This window comes from Nothobranchius furzeri, chromosome 4 (genome assembly GCF_043380555.1).
Source record: "Nothobranchius furzeri strain GRZ-AD chromosome 4, NfurGRZ-RIMD1, whole genome shotgun sequence".
NCBI lineage: Eukaryota > Metazoa > Chordata > Actinopteri > Cyprinodontiformes > Nothobranchiidae > Nothobranchius > Nothobranchius furzeri.
The window spans coordinates 54404407-54430858 of record NC_091744.1 but is presented as its reverse complement, the minus strand read 5'-3'; the positions used below and the strand labels follow the sequence as shown (position 1 = coordinate 54430858).

The 26452-nt window shown below is 43.4% G+C and overlaps 1 protein-coding gene and 1 long non-coding RNA gene across 10 annotated transcripts in view; one reads left to right on the top strand and one right to left on the bottom strand.

The window, feature by feature from the left end:
* plekha7a (pleckstrin homology domain containing, family A member 7a) overlaps positions 1–26452 on the top strand; it is a 262547-nt gene that overhangs the window by 18019 nt on the left and 218076 nt on the right. The window lies entirely within an intron of this gene.
* On the bottom strand, positions 413–753 carry LOC139069632 (uncharacterized). The gene is made up of 3 exons (XR_011520326.1): positions 673–753; positions 532–589; positions 413–457 (listed from the first exon to the last, which is right to left on the bottom strand). It is a non-coding gene; the product is annotated as an uncharacterized lncRNA (long non-coding RNA).

The following is a 26452-nucleotide window of genomic DNA, read 5'->3' as shown; positions in this document are numbered from 1 at the left end:
ATGTAATAATTCAATTGATTTAATTTATAAATATCCATTAAAATATCAAAACTGGAATCAAAATGAGATATTTGGCAGCACAAAAAACTTCTCAAACACAATATTTATTATAATAATTGTAGGCAGACAGGAGACAGAGCTGATGGAGGTTCTCAGTCATCGAAGGATGGCTGAAGGCTTTCCAGGAACAGGAGATGTGGTGTTGTCTCTTCTCTCTCTATTCTGCCAGATGAGCTGATAGGTTACAGGTGTGTGAGGACATCCTCATGCTGTCATAACCAGATGACAGGAGTTATCAGGTGATCAGCCAGGCTAATGATGAGATGCAGAAAGAAAACAAATCCAGGACAGTGTACAGTAATAACAATAATATGTGGAGTTGCTCACCTTATGTGCTCTTATAGATTATTAACGTGTGCCTGCCTCATGGTGTAGAGTCCATATTTTGCTGAGTGTCCTGCAATAATGCAGGTTATTAGTGAATTTACTTTTGATAGCAAAAACAAAATATTTAATGTAAAAGTTATTTACCAGGTGAATCAGCTCACACGTCACCACCAAGTGTCACAGGGGCAGAATCAGTAGCCTCCTTCATGATGTCATGATGTAATCACATACTTATTTAATTGTTAATATCTTAAAAATTCTGAAATGTTTTAATTTTTTTTTTACCTTGAACAGTTCACTGAGCTTGCACTGTCACTGAGGTGGAAGCTGGAATCAACAGCAGACACCTTACATCTTGGTCTTTTCAGGGATGTGGACGCTGCTCTGGGACTTTCTGGTAGATGAATTTCCGTCATGGTCCCTGTGTCACAAGACACACTGTGGCTGTGAGCTCTATTCTGGCTGGCTATGTAAAAACAAAGAAGCAGCACATTTATAAATGTTTAAAAGAGCATAAAATCCCGTGTAACAATCATCTGTAAAACAAATTAAAACTAGAAGGTGATAATAAAATGTTTACATAGATGATAGATTTAGCCTGAAAAAAAATAGAAGCACATTGTTGTTGGAGTTTATAAAGTCAGATAATATACAAAAGAAACTGTCTTATATAGGCACTTTATTCGGGGCAGCAGTAGCCCAGGTGGTAGAGCGGGTTGCCTCATGATCGGAGGGTCATGGGTTCGATTACAGCTCCCGCCAGGGGTATCCTTCTGTTGTGTCCTTGGGCAAGACACTTCACCCAACTTGCCTGTGTTAAGCCGGGCGTACACTGTGTGACTTTTTCACTTTTTTGAGCCGATTTTCCACTCGTGCGAGAATCCACGAGATCGGGGCAAGTTTTGCGCCGAGCGTCGTGTAGTGTACAGGGGGTTACGAGAGGCAATTAACATCACGTGACCAGCTACCGATCGGCAATCGTGAGCTCGCACGGACTTCTGGAGTGTTTGATATTTTGCTCGTCCCTCGTGAGGATATCGCACTGTTGAAGCGGTGCTGCGAGCAGCTGCGACCCAAAATGTATCAGAACTGCTCACGGCGCATCCGCAATCCTGCATCAACACCGCTCGCCCGCTATTTCCCTAATAACACACGTTGTTCGTTTTAATTCCTACACGTTTTTTTACTCACAAAGATTGTCAAGAAAGCGTGTTTGTCGTGTTCATGTCAAATTAAACTGATAACAAAACACAGATTTACTTTCTTTATTTCGTTTTCCTCATCCAACCCCCATAAATCCCTGTGTGTCCTCCTGCAGCACTCCCGAAGGACAACAGGCAAAACAAGACAAAAAAGTCTGACGTGTTGAGTAAAAACGGCAATTTTTAGCATATTTTTAGGGCCAACGTGTTGCTACCAGACGTACAGTGTGAGCAGTCAGATCGCATCCGAGAACTGGGTCATGCAGTGTGAGCGCATGACTCGTGAGATCTGCCCTGCGAGGAAGTCGTACAGTTTGAGCTGAAGCTGAGTGCTACGATTGGAAAAGTCGCACAATGTACGCCCGGCTTTAGTTTTGGTCAGAGGGGCCGACGGCGCCAAATGGCAGCCTCGCCTCTGTCAGACCTCCCCAGGGCGGCAGTGGCTACAAGTAGCTTACCATCACTAGCAGTGTGTGAATGTAAGAGTGTGTGAAAGCGTCTTTGGGTGTCTTGAAAAGCGCTATATAAGTTCAATGCATTATTATAACATTCCTAGTGTGTGATCGTTATTATAACGTAAAAGTCAGTCACATGTGATGTGGAGAGCCTGAAATGCGACCTCCTGAACAGAATTCCTTACAGAACCGGGTCACGCTGTGGTGTAAAGCTGGATTTCCTGCTGTAATGCTGTCTGTCAACTAGTGCTGCGTTAAGAGTCACTGTTGCAGAATTACTGACTGACACAAAAACAACCCGAATTTTCTCCGAGCCTGACAGTAATAGTCATGTGGACCGTTTCGTCGGCCAGGGCTTCGATATGTTCCGATTCGCCGCTGATTCTAACCTTACATCCCGTTCCACATTTTGTGAACTTGACAATTTAGCCCGAAGGCAGTGCAGAAGTGAACCACGTCTCTCAAACTTTGCATTTAGGTAGGGAATTGTCTTTAGAATATGTTAAAATTTTTATTTAGCTTACTCACCTCAGACTGGAGCCCGCCATGGCGGGGGAGCAGAGTCGGTGGGCTGCATCTAAATCGCGGAAGAGCCACGGTGGGCACGGCCTCCCTCTTCAAACGGAGACGTGCAGAATAACCCAGTTCAAACTCCATCATGTTGGCGAAGGAATCGCAGGTAAAATGCTGGTTGAAAACTACAGCACCAGGCGGGAGCTGACTGTTTTCCAGACACCGATTGCACGCAATCACTGGCGCCTAATTTCTAAGTCCAGCAGAAAGGAGTGCAACCCCACAGAGCCACCGAACCCACTACACTACACCTTCTCACCATACTAACACGATATGGAACACTAAACCCGAACTACTTTCCTAATAACACTAACAGCCAAACACTAACTAAACTACAATATCCAACAGCCAAACTAACACTAAATAAGTATGTATAACACTAAAAGCTATGCTAAAGACCAGGATACGCTAATGCTATATGCTAATGCTGAACTACGGCTTACCTCCTACACTCGCTTGCAAATCCAACTCCCAACTCGCCACAAGGCGTGGCCGAGACTCTCGATGCTTTTATAACTTTGACACAGAGCTGCTACGTAGTACTCTACTGGTTTACGTAGTATCCTTCTCTTTAGCCATTGGCTAAAGTGTATTCAAAATGACTCAAACTCTATGTTTTAAGCTGAAGGTGGCGCTATACTGTGGCATTTAGGCATAATTTTTAAAGAAAATGCACCAAAATGCTAAAATAATGAATACACACATTTAAAACACTATTAGACACTCATTTATACAGTTAATCAGCAAAAAAAAAGTTAATTTAGACGTTACTTGCACTTTAAGCACACACAAAGATTAACGCACGCACATTTTGACATTCCTTAGACTCTCAGGCGGGAACGATGTAAAAGGGAGTTTAAACTTTCTCCAGGTGCACCCTAAATCAAACAAAGCTATTGCTAGACTTTCTTAAGGGAGTTTTAAAGATAAAGGTCGGTTCCAAGGCAAGGTCATCCTCCTCGTAAAACCCACTCCTCTCTGTAAGACCTACGGGAGCCTGGTATCTATCAACAGGATGAACAGAATGAAGCTACGTTTAATAAGACACCAGATGTTTAACAGTCAAGACATTAATGTTAGTTCAATAATAATAATATCCGTTTTTATCTAACAGAAGCACCCCACCCCCACCCCCCCCACCCCCCCAACCTTTGCGTTTTTTCCAGCGTCTGCAGCTCCGCTGTCTCGGACAAACTAAACACTCCTCTCACTCAGCTATTTTCTGACGTTGAAGTCCAGAAACAGAGATTTTAACCAATCAGTAATGTGTTCACGACTGAAAGAGAAAGTTTTCCAACTAACTTCCAGACAGAGTTGATATAACTCCAGCGAGCAGCGACACGCTCAAGTCAGCATGACTGTGGCTTAGCGATGGGTACCGAATTCGGTACTTTTTAAGGTACCGACCGAATTCCATAGTACCGACTGAGCACCGATTCACGTCATTTGAAACGGTGCCTTGTTTCGGCACCCGTCCTTCATAACGAGAACTTGCCTAGACAGCTGCACACGCGCAAGAGCGTTATGTCGTCGCTCGCTGCGAGCGAGTTGTAAACAGAGCAGCATGGTAGAAAGAACGCACGCTAAAGCTTGGGTCCACTTCACTAAATGTGATGGGTAACTGGGTGATGATGAAACCAGCGACAACGATCTAAGTGAGACATCCTCATCTTAATCTGCGCCGGTAGGTAAATAAAATGTTTAAGATAACGTTAGCTTGATATTTTAGCTTCCGTTTCGCTAATGGTGCGTTTGCTTTCTCCTCGGAACTCCGAATTTTCGACTAGAAGAACATGAGCGTGCTCTAAAGTTTGGCTTCACTTTACTAAATGCGATGGGCGATTGGGTGAAGATGAAACCAGCGACAATGATCTAAGTGTGAGGCATCATCGTTTTAATCTGCTCCAGCAGCTAAATAAACTGTTTAAGATAACGTTAGCTTGATATGTTAGCTTCCATTGCCACCGTTATCAGCTAATGGTGCACAGTAAATTTAGTTCACAGTAAAGATGTTTGCCTCAGTTTAATTATCAGCTAATAAAACTACAAGGACGATGTTAAAATACAAACAGTTGTATGTTATTTATCGTGATATTTATCAAATATGGTTATAAATTGAGAAAAAAATATATTTAATTATAAAAGAGAATTAAAAATATTAAACACTCAAAAGTATTGAAAATTGGTACCGTTAAGTACCGGTATCGATTCATAGGTACCGGGAATTAGTACCGGATCGATTCAAATGTCAAAGGTACCCATCCCTACTGTTGTTGTTATTTTTCCTCCCCGACACACAACAACGTAGTCAAGCTGCTCAGACATGTTCATCAGCACAAACCTATGTGAGCACCTGTTGTCATCTAATGTTGTCATTATTATGATGAAGATGAACAAAACAACAGGAGTCTCCTCCTCAGCTCAGATCAACCCCATGATGCAGGTATCTGGCTGGAACAGGTGAGCATCACAGTAAACCAGTGGAACAAACTGAGCTTTAAATATTTAGGTTTTATGCTCATTTTCTGCTCCAAAACATGAAAGTTAACAGGTGAGAAGTTGCATTTTCATTTAAGATAAAATGATATTTTTATTTTGTTGTTGGCCCGTGAGAAAAGATTTAACCTACAGTAAACAGGAAGTGGAAAGGCTGCAGATAGATGAATAGAATAGAAAATCCCTTTATTGTTCCTCAGTGGGGAAAGCTAGATGTCACAGCAGCGATGACACTTATTACAGGAGAAAAAAAGGAGAATAAAAAATAAGAAAAATTAATAAACAACAAGAAAACATAAATCCTGAATAGATTTTAAAAATGCTGATTATACCACAACAGGGTTTTTCCTGGCTCAAATTGAGGCAGAGGTGGTACCATCCTGCCCATGCGCCAGCACATGCATACTCTGTGCATTCATCTACCTCACTTTTTTAAATTCAAAATATTATAAAAGGCTAAATAATATGCAATGGATTGGTGTTTAGTTCCCTTTTCCCCATCTGATATTTATAGTTAAAACTCTTTTTAAATGTTTGACCTACATTCCAGTAAGATTTTAGGTTTGTATTAATAACACTCATCTTAGTCAAAATAACACATAAATATATGCAGTAAAATATAATGCATTTCATTAACATGCATTTGTGTTGGAAATGGTAATAACATTTAATTTCTGCTGCTAACAATGTAATGGTGGCATGTCTATAATGTACGGGTTAAGGTTAGGGGGTGTTCTGTTTTGCCTTGGCCACCAAAATGCTTTGAAACGGCCCTGGGTGTGTGACAGAGTTTTGAAGGTGATCTGAATTGTCTCAGATGTATAAATACTACATGTGTATAACTTATTGTTTTATACAGGTAAAAGTGTGTAGTGGAGATAAATCTACCTACATTTTACTTTCAAACATTTTGTTTTCTTGTTTTTATTTAACTATTTTCCTGTCCTGTCTGTCTCTCTTCTTCCTGCATCTCCTCTAAACTCCAGAAAAACTGCTGCCTGGATTCTTACTTTTTCACCTCATCATTACTTTTGAACTATGCAGATCAAAGGGATCTCCTGACCGCAAAGCGGAGTGCGCGTTTCGATGCTGCATCAGTGAGGTGAAATCCCCGCAGCACACGATGAGCGGAGCGCGTCACGCAGGAAGGATTAAAAGACAGAATACCAGAGGATTTGAACAGATATGGTTGATTATGTGTTAATAATAATGTTTTGTTGCGCCACCTTGAGAATGTATCGTGCGCCAGATGCAGCGGGCACTTCAATGATCAGAGCGCTGCGTCCTCTCCGCTCAACATAATCCCCGCTATGCTGAGAGTCCATAAATATTGTAATATAGGTAGATACTGGATCTTTCTCTGAAAGATATCTAGCCCCCATAGTTCGATCCCTGCTCCTGGATGAAAAACCGGACATTTTATCCCCCCCCCAGACGCCCCGGACAGAGAGTGAAAAGTGGACATGTCCGGGGGAAAGAGGACATATGGTCACCCTACAATAGCTCCAACCATAGATATGTACCAACTAGCGAGAAAAGCAATTTTCAATCTTCTTTTCCTGTAGCGGTTTTAGTGCTTTTCAGTGCACCGCTGCTGATACAGCGCCCCAATGGTGGCGCAACGCTGCAACTGTAGTTAAAATAACATCCATATAGCTGGGGGCAGAGTGAAATCAGGCTGGGACGGAACAAAAATAGCTTGAGGCGGCCGCCACGCAAATTTGAACGCAGGAAAAACCCTGCACAAGTTCTGAATACCACTGACGTGTTTTATTTAAAATTGACTTTTTCGTGTGTAATTTGATTATTCCACATTCAGTGTTATTGCAAAAATAAGTTTGTTTCCAAATGAAAAGGTTCAAAATTGCATTTATGTTGATTAAGAAAATGTGCAAATTTGCTGTCACTTTTTCAAGAAATATTAAGTTTGGCCCGCGACTTCGTCCTAGAGTTTAATTTCGGCCCCGTGTGAATTTGAGTTTGACACCCCTGCTTTAAGGCAATGGTTCTCAATCCTGGTCCTGTGCCACTTACACACTAGCATCAGTTCCTCTCCACTCCACTCCACGCTAGGGTTGCAGGGATTAACCGGTTTAACTATTAACCCCGGTTAACCCCCCGTAAAGATTTCTCCAACACCACCTATAAAAAACAAAAAGACAATAGCACGACCCGCACAGACAAAAACAAAAGTAAAACTGAACTTGCATATGCAGCAGAAGCAGAACCAGTGACAACAACCATCGGGACTGCCCCATTTCCACCTAGGAAGCAGTTGAAATCTCCTGTGTGGAAATATTTTAGATATATTAGAAATATTAATAGTATAATAGATTATATTAAAATCAAACCGGTTAATCCCTGCAACTCTACTCCGCGCCCCCCAGCCTGGCCGCATTTGTTCCACACTACCTTAGGAATGCGGACATGAATGAGCACATGGGCGGTCTCCAAAATTGGTGCAAATAATAGATATCAGTGATGTCTTGAGCTCATCTCTGAGCACGTGGGTGGGGCAAAAGATTATTGAACAAAGGTGGCCTGAGCAGTCTTTCTTTTGGAGACTCTGACTCTGATATCATATCCTGTCTGGCAGCCTGACAGCAATGTGTGTGTGTGTGTGTGTGTGTGTGTGTGTGTGTGTGTGTGTGTGTGTGCGTGTGTGCGCGCGCTCCTCACAGCAATGAGAGAGAGAAAAATGGCTTCAGTCAGAGGCTTGTTAACTCCACAGCATCCAGAACGATAATGAAACAACCTGCGGGGGTTTCCCGCAGGATGATTCTATCCACCAATCTTAGGCTCCTCCTAATGGTAGTTGTGATTTTGAGCTGGCTAATCAGTCAACAGTAGGTCTGTTGGACCAGTTCCACTCCAAGGAGACCGCCTCGGGAAGAGGGCTGAAAAGACGTCCGGCTGCGAGTGAGAAAATCCAAGGCCACTCAAATGATAACACTCCCATCCTGTTCCAGGCGGAGTAGAGCCGATGCTAGTGTGTAAGTGCCATTGGAGGGCCGTACTCCAGCATGTGTTAGTTGATTCCCTGCTTTAACACACCTGATTTCAATGAACAGGTAATTAACAGGTTTCTGCAGGGCTTGGTGAGCTGCTGAACAGATGAGTAAACCACTGAATCAAGCGTGTTGGAGCAGAGAAACCACTAAAACATGCTGGATTTCGGCCTTCCAGGACCAGGATTGAGAACCCTTACTTTAAGGTCTTTCTCCTGACAACTAATGCTCTTTACGATAATGGACATGTTAGCTTGTTAGCTTCTACAAAAATAATCTACCACCCATTGATGTAGATTTGATCTTGACATTGGTGAGGACTTATAAATTTATGCCAGCGACAGTCAGAAAGAAATGCATGTATGTACTGCCCTCTAGTGGCTGGAAACTACACACGGCAACTTTAACAACTATAGTTTTATAGCTATACACTTTTTAATATTAATAAAATTAGTTTTTCCATAAAAAAGCTTTTTTGAATCGATTCGTGAACATGTTTTCTGCCCTCTGGTGGAAGCTAAAGATTTTTTACAAAATGTATTTAGCTTCAGTCTTGTAAAAGTAAATTTTTGTATTTAGTGATGAACCAATAAGAAATTAGTAGGCCGATACTAATCTGATCTGATATTAATATCACTGTAATGGCCGCTAACCGATATTTGTCGATACCGATATACTGACATTAATGCTTCTAAAATCAGAAGATTTTGTATAGAATGAAAATTATTAAAGCTGAATTTGTGTTATTATGAGCACACATGATGATGAGGATCAGTACCTCCAAATCTGAGACCATGGTTTTCAACCGGAAAAGGTCAGGAGAGAGGTCCTACCTCAAGTGGAGGAGTTTAAGTATCTTGGGGTCTTGTTCACGAGTGAGGGTAGGAGGGATCGGGAGATCGACAGGCAGATTGGTTCAGCATCTGCAGTGATGCGGACGCTGAGCCGATCTGTCGTGGTGAAGAGGGAGCTGAGCCAGAAAGCCAGGCTCTCGATTTACCGGTCGATCTACGTCCCAATCCTCACCTGTGGTCATGAGCTTTGGGTAATGACCGAAAGAACGAGATCGTGGATACAAGCGGCCGAAATGAGTTTCCTCCGTAGGGTGGCCGGGCTCAGCCTTAGAGATAGGGTGAGGAGCTCGGACATTCGGGAGGGACTCGGAGTAGAACCGCCGCTCCTCTGGATCCAAAGGAGTCAGTTGAGGTGGTTTGGGCATCTGGTCAGGATGCCTCCTGGACGCTTCCCTGGGGAGATGTTTCAGGCATGTCCGGCCGGCAAGAGCCCCCCGGGTCGACCCAGGACACGTTGGAGAGGTTACATCTCCAATCTGGTCCGGGAACACCTTGGGGTCCTGCCGGAGGAGCTGGTGGAGAAGGCCGGGGAGAGGACGGTCTGGAGGTCCCTAGTTGGGATGCTGCCCCCGCGACCTGGACCCGGATAAGCGGAGGAAGACGATGACGACGATGAGCACACACCACACACATTTATGCTTCTGAGATGATTACACTGTCACATGACTAAACAAATACACATCACCCCCCCTCACCCCCTGAAACAGATAAACAGAAACAAGATTGGCCCAGTTTTATTTATCGGGCCGATACCGATATGTTAAAAAATGATTAACTTCTGCCGATTCTGATATTGATGCCAATTTATTGTGCATCACTATTTGTATTAGTCCAGGGGTGTCAAACTCTTAATTCACACTGGGCCGAAATGAAAATCTGGGACGAAGTCGCGGGCCAAACTTAATATTTTTTGAAAAAGTGACGGTACCAGGTAGACAGGAGAGAGAGCATGCGCATGCGCTGACGGCCCGATCACCGGACACACGGCAGTGTTTGAAGCAGATGGCAGCTCGTTAATCAACTTCCACAAACAGTTAAGACGCATTTTCGCCTAATTTACTCGCTGACAACGCAAAAAAATAAAATAAATCTGGTAAATATAATACACTCAACCTGGAGGTACAGTGGGGCAAAAAAGTATTTAGTCAGCCACCGATTGTGCAAGTTCTCCCACTTAAAATGATGACAGAGGTCAGTAATTTACATCATAGGTTTACTTCAACTGTGAGAGACAGAATGTGAAAAAAATCCATGAATTCACATGGCAGGATTTTAAAGAATTTATTTGTAAATCAGGGTGGAAAATAAGTATTTGGTCAATAACAAAAATTCAACTCAATACTTTGTAACATAACTTTTGTTGGCAATAACAGAGGTCAAACGATTACTATAGGTCTTTACCAGGTTTGTACACACAGTAGCTGGTATTTTGGCCCATTCCTCCATGCAGATCTTCTCGAGAGCAGTGATGTTTTGGGGCTGTCGCCGAGCAACACGGACTTTCAACTCCCTCCACAGATTTTCTATGGGGTTGAGGTCTGGAGACTGGCTAGGCCACTCTAGGACTTTCAAATGTTTCTTACGGAGCCACTCCTTTGTTGCCCGGGCGGTGTGTTTGGGATCATTGTCGTGTTGGAAGACCCAGCCACGTTTCATCTTCAAAACTCTCACTGATGGAAGGAGGTTTTGGCTCAGAATCTCACAATACATGGCCCCATTCATTCTGTCCTTAACACGGATCAGTCATCCTGTCCCCTTAGCAGAAAAACAGCCCCAAAGCATGATGTTCCCACCCCCATGCTTCACAGTAGGTATGGTGTTCTTGGGATGCAACTCAGTATTGTTCTTCCTCCAAACACGACAAGTTGAGTTTATACCAAAAAGTTCTACTTTGGTTTCATCTGACCACATGACATTCTCCCAATCCTCTGCTGTATCATCCATGTGCTCTCTGGCAAACTTCAGACGGGCCTGGACATGCACTGGCTTCAGCAGCGGAACACGTCTGGCACACACGGCGCACACGGTTGCAGCGGCTTATGGCTCTCCGGCTCAGTACTCCCTTTTTTTTTGTTTAGTTTGCTTAGTTTGTATGTCTTTCTTATTTTTTTATGCACCATCGGCTCTACTTTCAAAGTTTTCTACACCCGCCAGAGCCTCATAGACATTGGTGATCAGCATCAAACATCTGTTTCACTGGACTTCCTTCGCACGCACAACATCCCAGATCATATGGCGAGACCACCAGCTCCCCGTGAATTGTTATTGGGACTAAGCGGAGGCACAGACGGAGGGAAAGGAAGCAAAGGCGGGGCAGCAGGTCCGCCATCATGCTGAGGCTAAAAAACAAACCACACAAGCCACCTCTGCCGAGCCTCTATCTCTCCAACGCTAGATCCCTCGTGCAAAAAACGGACGACCTGGAATTACAACTAGTGGGAAATCGCTATGTTCGTGGCTGCTGTGCCTTGATTGTTACGGAAACCTGGCTTCACCCGGGAATACCCGATGCTAGCGTTCAGCTAGCAGGCCGCACTCTGCTTCGCTGGGACAGAACAAAGGACTCCGGTAAGAGCAGAGGGGGAGGGCTCTGTATTTACTTGCATGAAAGCTGGTGTAACAACGGGACAATTATAAACAGTCACTGCTCCCCGAACCTCGAGTACATGTCGGTGAGATGCCAGCCTTTTTTTCTACCGAGAGAGCTAACAGTAGTGATCATCGTGGCTGTGTACATCCCACCCGATGCCAACGTAAACACGGCGCTCTCTATCCTGCTAGACACCATTAACGAACAGCAGCGGGCCCACCCAGATGGGGTTCACATTATTGCAGGTGATTTTAACAAGGCCAACATAAAGACTGTACTCCCAAAGTTCTATCAGCAAGTCAAATATCCCACCAGAGGAGAAAACACTCTAGATCATTTTTACTCCAACATCAAGCATGCATACAGAGCCATACCCCTCCCCCACCTCGGTCAGTCTGACCATCTCTCTCTCCTGCTCTCCCCAGCCTACACCCCCCTCAGGCGCAGTGCCAGGCCCACCACAAGGACTTTTACAACCTGGCCAGAAAATGCTCTCAACAAATCACAAGACTGCTTCACAGAAACAGACTGGGACATATTTGAACAACAGGACCTAGAAACTTTCACAGGATCAGTACTGGACTACATCAAGTTCTGTACTGCAAATGTGACATTGGACAAAATCATTCGGGTTTTTCCAAATCAAAAACCCTGGATGACCAGCGAGGTCCGCTCACTCCTCAAAGCCCGTGATGCCGCCTTCAGGTCAGGTGACAGAGCTCTGTACAGGGCTGCTCGAGCTAACCTGAAAAGGGGGATTAAAAAAGCCAAGTCAGACCACAAAAGGAATATCGAGTCCCACCTGTCCAGCAACAACACACGAGAGGTATGGCAGGGAATGCGAGACATCACCAACCACAGAAGCAGCACTGCGAGAACAGAAAACCTGAGTGTACAGCTGGCAGAGGAAATAAACAGCTTCTTTGCCCGCTTTGAAACACCACAACAGCAACACTCATCTGCTTCAGCCCTGCTACCATCCTCATCCTCACCTGGTTCTTACACCGCTCCACTCACTGTAACGGAGCACGATGTCAGACGTGTGCTCCTAGCAGTGAACCCCAGGAAGGCGGCCGGTCCAGACAGAGTACCTGGCAAAGTACTAAGAGCATGCGCACACGAGCTCAGCCTCATCTTCACCAGACTCTTCAACCTCTCACTGGATCAGGCAACCATCCCATCCTGTCTAAAATCAGCCACAATCATCCCAGTACCGAAGAAGTCTCCCATCTCCAGCTTAAATGATTACCGCCCTGTGGCCCTCACACTGGTAATCATGAAATGCTTTGAGAGACTACTCCTTCAGCACATAAAGGATCACCTCCCCCCAGAATTCGACCCCCACCAGTTTGCATTCCGTGCAAACAGATCAACAGAAGACGCCATTGCCACAGCCCTCCACGCTGTGCTGAGTCACCTAGAGCAGCGGCAGAGCTACGTCCGAATGCTCTTTGTGGACTACAGCTCAGCCTTTAATACAATCATCCTGGACATCCTCATCAACAAACTGGTCACTCTTGGCCTCCCTCCTCTCACATGTGCCTGGATAAAGGATTTCCTCACAAACCGGCCCCAGACTGTGAGACTCGGCCCTCATCTCTCCTCAACTCGCACACTGAGCACCGGCTCCCCACAGGGCTGTGTGCTGAGCCCCCTCCTGTATTCTCTGTACACCCACGACTGCAGTCCGACCCACAACAACACTCTCTTCATCAAGTTTGCTGATGACACCACGGTGGTCGGACTCATTTCGAAGGGAGACGAGGCAGAGTACAGAGAGGAAGTCCTGAAGTTGGCAGCTTGGTGTTCAGAAAACAACCTGTCCCTGAACACCAAGAAAACAAAAGAGCTCATTGTCGACTTCAGGAGACACAGCACCCACTTGGCCCTCCTCTACATCAACCGGGAGTGTGTGGAGAGGGTCCACACTTTCCGGTTCCTTGGTGTCCTCATCTCTGCTGACATTCCCTGGGCGGAAAACATCTCAGCGGTCATCAAGAAGGCCCAACAGCGGCTGCACTTCCTGAGAGTCCTCAGGAAGTACAAACTGAACTCGGACCTGCTGCTGACCTTCTAACGCTCGTCCATTGAGAGCCTGCTAACCTACTGTATCACGGTATGGTACGGCAGCTGCACCAAGGCGGATAGAGTGAGGCTTCAGAGTGTGGTAAAGACAGCACAGAAGATCATCGGCTGTCCTCTCTCCTCCATGATGGACATTTATTCCTCCCGCTGTCTCAGTAGGGCAGCAAACATCATCAAGGACAGCTCCCACCCTGGCTTCAACATGTTCAGACTGCTTCCCTCAGGGAAGCGCTACAGGTGCATTAATACAAAAACCCACAGACTCAAAAACAATTTCTTCCCCAAAGCAATAACCACTCTGAACTCACACATGCACCGATAACACAGCTCCCCACTTCCCACTTCCTCCATTGACCACCACTATCTATTTATACCAAATTCCATGTGCAATAATTGTATATACATAACATTACTGTCCATATGTACATAGCGCTGCAGAACTGTAACAATACTGTGCAATAATTTGTATATAACACTTACTGTCCATATATACATAGCGCTGCAGAACTGTACCCCCCCACCCCCAAGTATGTTTGTTTTACACTGAGTAGGAGATGCTCTGTATCTCACTTTACACCTATATAGTGACAATAAAGGCATTCTATTCTATTCTGCAGGATTTGATCCCCTGCCGTTGTAGTGTGTTACTGATGGTGACCTTTGTTACTGTGGTCCCAGCTCTCTGCAGGTCATTCACCAGGTCCCCCCGTGTGGTTCTGGGATTCTTGCTCACCGTTCTCATGATCATTTTGACCCCACGGGATGAGATCTTGCGTGGAGCCCCAGATTGAGGGAGATTATCAGTGGTCTTTTATATCTTCCATTTTCTGATAATTGCTCCCACAGTTGATTTTTTCACACCAAGCTGCTTGCCTATTGTAGATTCACTCTTCCCAGTCTGGTGCAGGTCTACAATTCTTTTCCTGGTGTCCTTCGAAAGCTCTTTGGTCTTGGCCATAGTGGAGTTTGGAGTCTGACTGTTTGAGGCTGTGGACAGGTGTCTTTTATACAGATAATGAGTTCAAACAGGTGCCATTAATACAGGTAACGAGTGGAGGACAGAAAAGCTTCTTAAAGAAGACGTTACAGGTCTGTGAGAGCCAGAGATTTTCCTTGTTTGAAGTGACCAAATACTTATTTTCCACCCTGATTTACAAATAAATTCATTAAAAATCCTGCCATGTGAATTCATGGATTTTTTTTTCACATTCTGTCTCTCACAGTTGAAGTGTATCTCTAATGTAAATTACTGACCTCTGTCATCATTTTAAGTGGGAGAACTTGCACAATCGGTGGCTGATTAAATACTTTTTTGCCCCACTGTATAATTTTGAAGGCATTTTTTAAAAATTTGCTTTTCAACAGCTCCCAGTGGGAAGGGAGCTTGTTTGTAAAATGCATCTATTACTTTACAATCGTAAACATCCGGTAGAAAGGCCGGCTACACCCCCCCCCCCCCCCCCCCCCAACAGATTATTGCAATGAAAATATTTAAGTAATGCAATAATAAAGAGATTGCAATAATAGACACTATTAGATAGATAGAAAAACAGCTAAAGTGAGCCCAAATCAATATAGATGTTCCTTGATGCTCTTATTTTAATGGTCTCGACGTCAGCGTTCAGGCCACATTATTTAATTTTCCTTCCATTAATGTTCAAACTATTTGCAGTTTCATAAAATTCTTGTTTTACAAGTTCAGCAGGAGAGTATAAACACAGCCTTGTTGCGTCACATTTGCAAACAGTTGTTTTGCATAGTAAAGCGTGAACGTCCTGGTGAACTACAACAACAAACAGGATTCTGAGACCGGTGGGGGGAGGGCCCGAGGTATTTGAGTCTTTTGCGTTCTAGGGAATGTGTGCAGAGGAACCCCCTCTCCATGAAGCAGAAATGTGTTTACCTTCACCTGAGAAGAACAGCCAGTTATTTCCTGTCTGGCTGTCCACATTTTAAATTGGCAGATGGGTTTTATTTCTTGAACCAAAATGACAAAGTGAGGTAATATCATCTCTGACATCCAATATCCTTTACACATCAGATGGTAACTGTTTATCCAGAGGCCATGTTTGTGTAACGGCTCTCCGAGATTCCACCACTGGAACCTCTTGCGCTCAAACAATGGTTCTCATGTTATGACATGAAAAAAACACAGCCTCCTCTTTCTCTCTAGGTGTTCCTCACAGGGTTCAGACCTTTTCAAAGTTCTTGACATCGGCTTGTTCTGAGGAAAGTTGTTTCATTTTATTTCTAAGCCTTGCTTGTCTCTGGTTTGTGTCAAATTTCAAAGGCTGAATGTTCTGCTTGTTTTTACTAATCATGGTAAATCTGTAATCTGGTGTTGAAACCTATCAGGTCCGAGTTAGAGATAGATTAGTATATTATACATATCCCTTATGTAACTTAGTTATTTTGACTTGTGATGTTATGCTGGAGAGAGTGAAACATGGATCCAGCATGGCTGCTCATTGTGCTCTGTGAGGATATAAGGTGGTATCGCTCAGTAAACCCTGGTGGTGTCTTTCAGCTGGGTTGGGTTAGGTTTATGTCGATGGGTTAGACAGAGAAGCAGCATCAGCAGCCTCCATTAGTCCTCCTAAGTCTATTCCTGTCATTTAGCTTATGTTCTGTTCTCTGCCTGGACTTGTTTTAATAACCCCTTCCTCTCTTTTCCTCAGCCCAAGTGGGACGTAGGTATGAAAATAACTTCCTCTGCTAATGGCTAAACCCTCTCTTGCACTCCACTTTTCCTGAGTCGTAACATATTTTGTGTTTTAGCTTTCGTCCTGTGTCATGTTTGCTGACGCTCATAGCTGTGTAGACAGATCTGATGTGCATTTCTTTCTTCCATCTGAGAAACCTACAGATGGCTCTCTCTTCTCTCCACGCAGCAGTCTTTCCCAGCAGGTGGGAGGGGGAGGTGGAACATCTTCATGTCTTAAGCATTTCTGAGGGGGATTCAGTGAAGTTGTGGGGGACACGCACACAGCAAGACGAAAGATGGAGAGAGCTGTTTGATGTCAGAGATGCCTGCTGGTAACGAAGGACAGCTGGTGCAGTCCTACAAACCTCATTATCCTGGGCTTCCACTAATCTAGACAGGAGGGAAAAAGCAGACTCTGCTCTTCCTAAACAGCGACTTTGTTTAACATCAACAAATGAGCCTGAATTACACTTATTATTGCGTAAAATGCTTTTTGTTTTGGCATTTTAAACCCTTAATTTAGTGCTTAAACATGCACGCACACACTACAGTTAGGATCTGTCACACACAGAACATTCCCAGAATAGCCCCAGTCTCTTTGTAATGATCCTTTACGTGTTTAACTGATTTAGAAAAAAAATTTTACAAATGTAATTGCATGACTGAATAAAACAAAAACGAAATAGTGTGGGGATGTCCGATATTATCGACTTACTAATAGTTTTGGTTGACATTTGCATTAAGATGTAATATTGAACTTTTACGAAAACGTTTACGAGTCATGTAGGATGAAGGTCTGAGCCCTTTGCAGATGGTTTTTAATGAGCTTTTTTATGCATATGAATTGGTCTTGCACATGGGACAACACAAACTTCCGCACTTTTTCTGTGTTGATATAGATATACTATTATATCATTAGAAAGCTTGGTGATTTCAAAGATATATGGGTATAAGGATATAAGAACAACTGTAGACACATTAAACACTTTTGTCAAATCACTCGGAAATTTTAATTAAAATCTAACTCACCTAGGGCTGGACAATAATTCAATAACAACATATATCGATCAATAGACGTGGTTCAATAGGCAAAAAATGGATCAATAAAAACCTTCAATAAAAGTTTCCTTTTTCCATTATAGCCTTTTGGGTAGCTTCATTCTAGAGTAATTACTTACACCCAACCAATCAAAAACACAGACCCAAGCACGCTAAGTCACCAAGCCCTCCCTCTCAAACCTAAACAGACAGCGGTGTGACCTATACAAGATGTTGCAACAGAGGTGGAAGAAACTGTCCTGAAAAAAGGTTACAGTACTTCACCAGTGTGGCGATATTTTCATTCTTACAAGTCTGACAAAAAACAAACAACGATAGTTTGCAACAGAGAATCGATGTAAAACAAGTCTGGTAACGCAACCAACTTGTTTTATAATAAAGTAATGGCCTAAGGTGGCCAGGGCTGCACTTAAAATATATTTGATATTTTTCATATAGTTTCAGTAATTATTGAAATCGATCAATAAGATTTTTTTATCGATGAGCTTTTTTTCTATATTGTCCAGCCCTAAACTCACTGTTCAAAGCCTCATTGACAGTACAGAGCCATCTCGGACAAAAGCTGTCTTTTTACATTCACAAAGGTCCAATAAAAGCACTTGAATGAATGAGTTAATTAACAGCAAGTCTTACGTTCACAATCCAACATTTTTTACTGATGAAAACACTTCCAATTTCCTTCAGATGTGTCTATTTCCCAGCATAGTTTCCATTAGCATTGTCATATTAGCTTCAGACCTTTGACATATTATTGATCAAATAAGTGAAGGTTTCCCCCTCTGCTGGGACAAAACTAGCAGCTATTGGCCAATAGGTCTAATGTACTGCCCTTTATCATCACCTGTGTAGCTCAAATCAATTGTGGTGCATGAAATACTGTATAAAATCTCACATGGGCCCCACATGGTCTGCTTCTGCAAACTGACTATATAGTGTTTGTTGTTTTCTAGCTTAGATGTTTTAGTATTTTTTACATCTAATGTGTCTTTTTATGGTTGTTTAGTCATTTGTTATTTTTCTGTTGTTTTAATCTTTTAAACAGACTTTGGTTTTTTGTCTCATTGGTGAATGCTATTTTTGTTCTAATTCCATTAAAGACTGTGGATACAAGTAGCCTATAGAAATCTAGACAAACAGTAGCAGAAGCAAATAGATTTTGCAACGTGGATTCTGGACGTCTCATCTTCCTCCAGACTCTGGGACCTTGATTTCCAAAGGAGATGTAAAATTTACTTTCATCAGAGAACATAACTTTACATAACATAACAAAGAACATAACTTTGGACCACTCAATAGCAGTCCAGTCTTTATCCCAGGCAAGGCATTTTGGACGCTCTCTTGTCCAAGAATGGCTCGACACAAGGAATGCGACAGCTGAAACCCGTGTCTTGCACACGTCTGTGCGTGGTGGTTCTTGAAGCACTGACTCCAGCTGCAGTCCACTCTGTGAATCTCCCCAACATTTCTGAATGGGTTTTGTTTCACATCCTCTCCAGGGTGCGGTTATCCCTATTGTTGTACACCTTTTCCTACCACATCTTGTCATTCCCTTCACCTCTTTATTGATGTGCTTGGACACACATCTCTGTGAACAGCCAGCCTCGTTAGCAATGACCTGCTGTGTCTTGCCTTCCTTGTGTAAGGTGTCCATAGTTGTTTTTTGGACAATTGTCAATTCAAATTCAATTCAAATCCAATTCAAAAATACTTTATTAATCCCAGAGGGAAATTAGGGTTTCAGTACACACAATTCTGAGATCAGAATCAAAATCAGAATCAGAAATGCTTTATTGCCAGTGCTCCAGCATCCCAAAGCATAGGAATTTGACTCTGCAGCACAGCCTGACCAAGGTTACACACACACACACACACATGTAGACAAAACAGATACAGGCAGACCACGAGAGCAGCCATGAACGGCGCTCATTTCATTTAAATGAAAAAGGGATTACATGAGGATAAATTGGGGGGAGGGGGAAAAAAGGCATTCCAGAGTTACTTCCGACAGGGCGTAGCTTTGCTATGCAAAAAACACCTTAAACATATAAGCACGAACATCACAGTTCACAACATGAGACTCCAATAGGAAGGCGGGGGTGGGGGTGGGGGGGCTGGGATCCAGTTTCCCCCAGCGAGAGCAGCCATCTGAGGCGCTCATCTACTGTACAGTCACAGGTGGAAGGGAGATCTTGGGAGAAGCAAAGAGCACATTGACTCCTACAGCTGATGACCTCGCCAGACTGAAGTCCACCAATCCGGGGGGGGGGGGGGGTGTCAGGTTTTCACAGCATCTGTCTGCATTCCTTCGTGGGGGTTTTAGTTGCTTGCAGCTCAAAGCTACCAGGGCGTCACATTCAGATAACAAGAATTTGTTGGGGTCAGGCTGAGATTATTTTCCTCTCTGCCTTCAGTCTTTAAACTGATCATTTCCAGTCCTTCAGTGAAGCCAATTTTGGGTTAAGCTTGTCCATACCGTCTGGTGACTCTGCGAGATGACATCCATTTTGCGCACTAATACCGGTATCACAGCTAGAACATTGTCCAGCTTACGATTCACCTCGAGTAACGTCCCAGTCTGAGAAGTCTCCACACAGACGGTGCTTTCCGTGGTTGCGGGTTGCCCTCCAATCGCTCCCGTCTTCCCAAATTTCCAGAAGACCAGATATCCTCCCACTCCAATCACGAGAAATCCAGTGATCATCAGACCAAATATCCACACGTCTTTGATGTCCTCAATGGACAGCTGGGAGAGGCATACGATCTTCCACTCCTTCCAGGAATCCAAAATATATCCCACCGGGTGTGTCCCCTGTGGACATGTGGGAGCCCCCTGCTCCGTTCTCATTGTTGAAAAAATCTTATTGATTGCATTGAATGGCCAGTTTATCAAATCCATGGTTAGTAAAAAATTGTTTTTTTTAGAAGAAATGCAGAGAAGTGCTCTGTGGGCAGACAGGACAAAGAACCTTAGGAAAAAAAGATAAGGGAGCGAAAGAGGGAAGTGTCTGTACTCCTTGAGTGCAAAGAAGAAAAAAAACATACATACATAGACACATGACAAGAATTGGTGACTGTGGTCATTCGCAACCCGAGTCACGCTACCGTAATAGATCAAGAGGGTTTATAAGAGGATAGAGTCAGGGGGAGGGAAAAAAAGGCACTTCAGTTACCCTCCACAGAGAGGGCAGCTTTGCTATGCAAAAAAAACACCTCAGACAGAAATGCACACAGACTTCAGACATTACACAACATAAGTGTCCACTAGGTGGGGAGCTAGGGTTGGGACTCTCCTCACTTCAGTGCGTGCAGCCCATCGACATATACATATACGGACAATGGGTTTCCATAGGCACCAATAACACGTTTTTGAAGAAAAATGTGAGGTGGCCACCACCACCATTTTCACCGTGTCACAGGTTCCGTCAAGCCCAGACAATTCCACAAAAGGGAAGAGAGGTGGATCTGAGGGTGGGACTGTAAGGCTGGGATCAACTGACGACACCCGGTCGAACTAGCTACAAGCTAACCTGAAGCTAACCCAAAGCTAATGCGGAGGTGGGAGCTAAGCTAACAGAGGTAGCAACCTAGCTACAACCGGAGTTAACTGTGCACAACACCAGAGCTTCTGAGTCAGAGATACGCCGGGCTGACCGTCAGCGCTGGACTGACCATAGGGCATAGCGGGCAACTGCCCGCTGGGCCGACCCTTTCATCTTTTATTGGCCGGTGTCTGTTTTTTTTTTTTTTTTCCTGGCCTCTAGTTGTTGCGAACAACTTGTCCGCGCCGCCCCACGCGACGCCTCGTAAAAGTTGGTGGATTGGCCAATTGGTAATAATACACTCTGGGCTGGACCAATAGCCAGAGGTCTGATGCACCTGCCAGTTGTTTGTGAATCTCAGTAAACAGACAGACGAGCTTTACAAATGGAGAACAAAAAACGGAAAGGAGGAGCGGAGAAAATTCGACTAAAAAAGAAACTGGCCCTTCAGGCTGATGCTGGCACATGTGTTAAAATCTCACAGTTGTTTGGTAGTGAAGGTTCAAGTAAAATCAATTTAGGAAGTGATGGAGCCTCAGCCCAGCGACAGGTTGGAGAAGAAAAGAGGGAGGAGGAGGAGAAACCCGAGCCGGTGTTGTGCCATAAATTGACTCGCTGCCAAAAAATGATTAGCCACCGCGGGATCGCGCACGGTTAGGTAATTGCATTTCTAGACAAAATTCCCCAGGATTTCGCCCTAAAACTCAGCATATCTAGCAATATGGACATTCAGAAAGCAAAGATAACCTCTTCCGGTACTTAAATAGATGTTTATCGCGGATATTAGTGTGGCAGTGTTTGTGGCACCCTGCGCGGGAGCACGAGGACGTGCTTGTGGAAAGAGGGAGGAAGATGTGGCAGTGTGGTGAGCATCCACAATGTCCCGATTGATCATGCGCCCTGGCTACTTGGCCAAGGAGATGTCCCTTTGGCTGACTGGTTAGAGCGTATGACTCTCACTCGGGAGTATGGGGATCGAATCCCGCCCGGGCACTCGTTTCTGCACTTTGCCACATTAGTTTTTCCAGTTCGGAAGTTGTTTTAAGTGTTGCTATTTGTCTTAAACGTTCACAATGAGGATATATTAATCCTTTTTGCAATATTTGCGATTGAAAGATGGTTTGTGCCACAAACTTTGTGGTAAGAACTGGCTTTCTTTATGTTACAGCTTTGATACTAAAAAAAATAAATAAACAATGTAAAATGGCACCCTGTATTGAATGTAAACGTTGTATAAATGGAAATAAACAATTCTCCAGCGATTTAATTTTTTCCCCTTCCTTTCTTTAGTCCACTTGACATGGAGCCACAGTTAACTAGTTTGGGGCACATTTTTACTTGAAAAAAAGCATTTAAAATGATCAAGCTTTGGCTTTAATAACACTGTGTAGGTTACTATCTATACATTACTTTGCTCTATTTAAAAGTAACAAGATAAAAGCACTTCAGCACATAAAATTAAGATTGTCACTTGCCAAATAGACTACACCCTCCCGTTTACCTATAAGAAATGCCTCAAAATATCTTTAAATTCTTTATTGATGATTTAATTGTAGACAACTAAAATGGCATTTTACTTGCCAAAAAGTGATTGAATTGCTAAGATTTTCATGGAGGCTAAAATTGACCAAATAAGGGTTTTATGTATTATCTGTTGATGTTACTGTACTCATACTGTCTACTGTATCATCATAAACACCCCAAAAATGGCAACAAAAAAAAAAAAAAAGAAAAAAAAAGAAGATAATTTCCATTGCCAAAAATTGATTACAGTGTCCTGGTCACCTGTAAAGGGTTACATTTACCTAAATATTACCTTATTTGTTATCTCTTGATGTTATTGGTGCCATCACAGGATGCTGGGTGTCTTTCACATTCATAAACACCTCAAAAATGGCAACAAATGATCATTTCCCTTGCCAAAAATTGATTACAGTGTCCTGGTCACGTGTAAAGGGTTAAATTGACCTAAATATTACCTTATTTATTATGATGCTGGGTGTGTTCCACAATCATATTCGAATAAACATGAAAATATTCCGTCCGAATATCTGTTTCTTGTTATAAATATAACAGCTAGAAGGATTTACAGTTAAAATTGGAGAAACACGTGACTCCCCAGGAAGGGTTGTAACACCACTTGCCTCATGCACATAAGTGAACAAAACAAAGCAGCATGGAGACACTCCGTCTCCAACCACCTCTCAGGCAGCAGCCTGCACTCCCAAGTTCTACACGTCACCAGAACATAACCAACCGCAACTCAATAAAAGCAGTGTTATACAAAATGGAAGGCCTGTAGTGTTTAATCTCTTACAGTAACAACTTGTCAACTTTTTGGAGGAATTTATTTGAGAATTTTTTGGTTTTTAGTAATTGTGCAATAGAAAAGTAATCGCTAGATTAATCATCTAAATAGTCATTAGAATAGTCGACTATTCGATAAAATAATCATCAGAATAATCGTTTTAAAAATAATCAGTTACCCCCAACCCTACTTTTTAGAATACCAGGATAGGAAGGATGGTGTAGGTTTACGTTTATTAGATTGATACATAAATACTACCAATAAGAAAGTGTACGTTGGTGTGTGTCAGAAACAGCGTAAGGCTTAATGTCTTTTCCAAAAAAAACAGGTGATGGGCCGGTCTCCAGTCAAAATGCCCGGGCTGAATTTTTGTCCCAGTCCAGCCCTGCTGACCGCTGGGTAAAACCGGGTGGAACACAGAGGTCTCCCGAGAGCTCCACAAGCCGGCAGCCGCACATCAGACAAGCGCCGCTGCGATCTGAGGTGCGCAGAGCTGCCGTTGGGAGAACCGGGTGGAAAAGTTTCCATCCGAGAGCTTCACAAGCCGGCAGCCCGCGCAGCAGATGGGAGCCACGATCAGAGATGCACCGAGCTGCGGGGAGGGGAGAACCGGGTGGAAAACATCAGTTTCCATCCGAGAGCTCCACAAGCTGGCAGCCCGCGCAGCAAACAGGGGCCGCGATCAGACAGATGCGCCGAGCTGCGGGGGACCGGGTGGAACACAGAGGTCTCCCGAGAGCTCCACAAGCCGATAGTCGGAACCCAGCTGCACCAACATGTTATATTTCAACCCATTTTCTAAAGTGCAGCATTATGTTAAATGCACTGGGTTTTACCCTATTACATTTAAATTTCATGGTTAAACAGTACATGTTAAAATCTAAGCTCAGCTCGGCAGTGACCTAAAATACATAAATATAATTTTACTTACCGAAAAAATGAAGTGGAGACTCCTTGGATGCTCTATTAGTGCAATTAATGCCACAGCAAGTCATTTTGTCCAACAATTGCACAAATAATATCCAAAAAAGAATACACAAACACAGAGACTCAAAATCCCGGAACAGTTTCCAGGCGAGGCCGAGGCTCAGGCTGAGGCCTTTCCCCGGAGCTAGCTCTGTGGTCACGTGGGTCAGATGCTCATTAATTATACAGAATTTTAGGCTTTTAATACACTTAAACAGAAGAGTGAGAAAAAAATTTACCCCCCTCAGAGTTGTCATGAGTGTAAACTAGATCATTTAAACCAAAAACATGTTTTGGTACCAGGCTGTAAAACATGTTTATTTCTGCTGTGAAATTGGTGTTTTTAACATGGGAGTCAATGAGGATTTGCTCGCTTCTGACACCAGCCCCCAGCGGCTGAGGGTGGAACTGCAATTTGTTTCATTTCTGCATTGGACTCAATTTCTGTCCCGCATTGTGGGGGCTTGGTGCAGCCACATGGGGCAGCGCTCATCACCTCTGTTTGGACGGGAGTGGGGTGGTGGTGGTGGGGGGGGGGGGGGGGGGTGGGGGGGGATAATGGGATACCATCAAGTGACTCCTAGATACGGTTCCACGGCCTTCACCGGTTACAGTCCTGCCCAGGCTGGGATAGGGAGAGTTTCCATAGCGACGGCAGCATTCCACATTTCTTCTGAGGGGGAAGTTATCACTTCAGCCTCACAGGCTCCAAGGGCACCAGATTCAGATAAAAATTGTTTTGGGGACAGACTGAGATAATTTCCTCCGCCTTAATGTTCTTCAACCCTTCTAGATCCAATAATGGCGTAATTAATCCATCCCAATTCGTGTTGATCCGTCCAATCGCTCCTTGATGGTATCCACCTTTTGTGCCAGAGCCTGAATCTCAGCCAAAGTCCCAAGCTTACGACTCATCTCGACAATTATGAGTTTGTGCGTTCAGAGCCCGATGCATTCCATCCCTGAGCTCCGGGATTGAGCCAATATTCCTCGAAAGCTCGTTAATTTTCCGGTAAGCCAGGTAACCGCTCATGCCAAACAGCAGGAATCCCGACAACAAAATGACAAATATCCAAACATCTTCAGAATCCTCTACAGACAGTTGAGAGAGGCATATCAGGTTCCACTTTTTCCAGGAGTCCATGATATACCCAGCTGACTCTGTCCCAGAGGGGCATCCGGGAGCCCCTTCTCCTGTTCTCATCATAGAAAAATTTTTGTCAATCGTGTTAAGAGACCAACAGACCAGGTCCATTTTTAATAATTTCCAGTTTCCAGAAAAAAGGCAGAAAGCGCCGTCCACACAAGACAGGACAAAGAGCCTTGGGATAAGGAGGAAAGGAGAAGAGAATAAAGCGTCTGTACTCTCCAAGAGCCAGAAGAAGTCAGCAGTCTTCCCCATGATTGTGTAGCCAACTAGACTGAGAGACCATTTAAAGGCCTTTGTATGTGTTTTGAGTTAGTTAGCTGATTAGAGTGTCGCACCAGGGTCTTTGCAAAATATTCTAATATTCTGAGATACATAATTTGGGATTTTCATTAGTTGTCAGTTATAATAATCAAAATTAAAGAAATAATCATTTGAAATATATCAGTCTGTGTGTGATGAATGAATCTAATATACATGTTTCACTTTTTTATCGGAATTGCTGAAATAAATCAACTTTGTCTTGAAATTCTAATTTGATTTTTTATGTTAAATCTGCTGCAGCTTAAATTAAGAAATAATCATTTGAAATATATCAGTCTGTGTGTGATGAATTAATCTAATATACATGTTTCACTTTTTTATCGGAATTGCTGAAATAAATCAACTTTGTCTTGAAATTCTAGTTTGATGTTTTATGTTAAATCTGCTGCAGCTTAAATTAAACAAAATTTAGGCTGCAGCAAATTCAACATAAAACAGTTAAGTTTTGGGTTGCACTAACTAACACAGAAACAGATATTTAGGTCTACACAAGATTAAAACAATGCAAATTTGTCTAAAACTAGAAATTTTTGTTCAGATATATGAAAAGCATAAAAAGGTTTTCTGACTCCTTTGTTTTAATGAAACATAGGGACACTGAATGACTCAGGTATTTTTCATCCCCGTACTGCTGATGTTGTTGCCAGAAACCAAAATTGGTTGTGGAGTGATCTGAGCACTGCTGGACTGGCAGCATTAGCATAATGATAGTATCACCAAGCTAAGACAAAGAGGCTTATCTTAAAGCAGCTTAA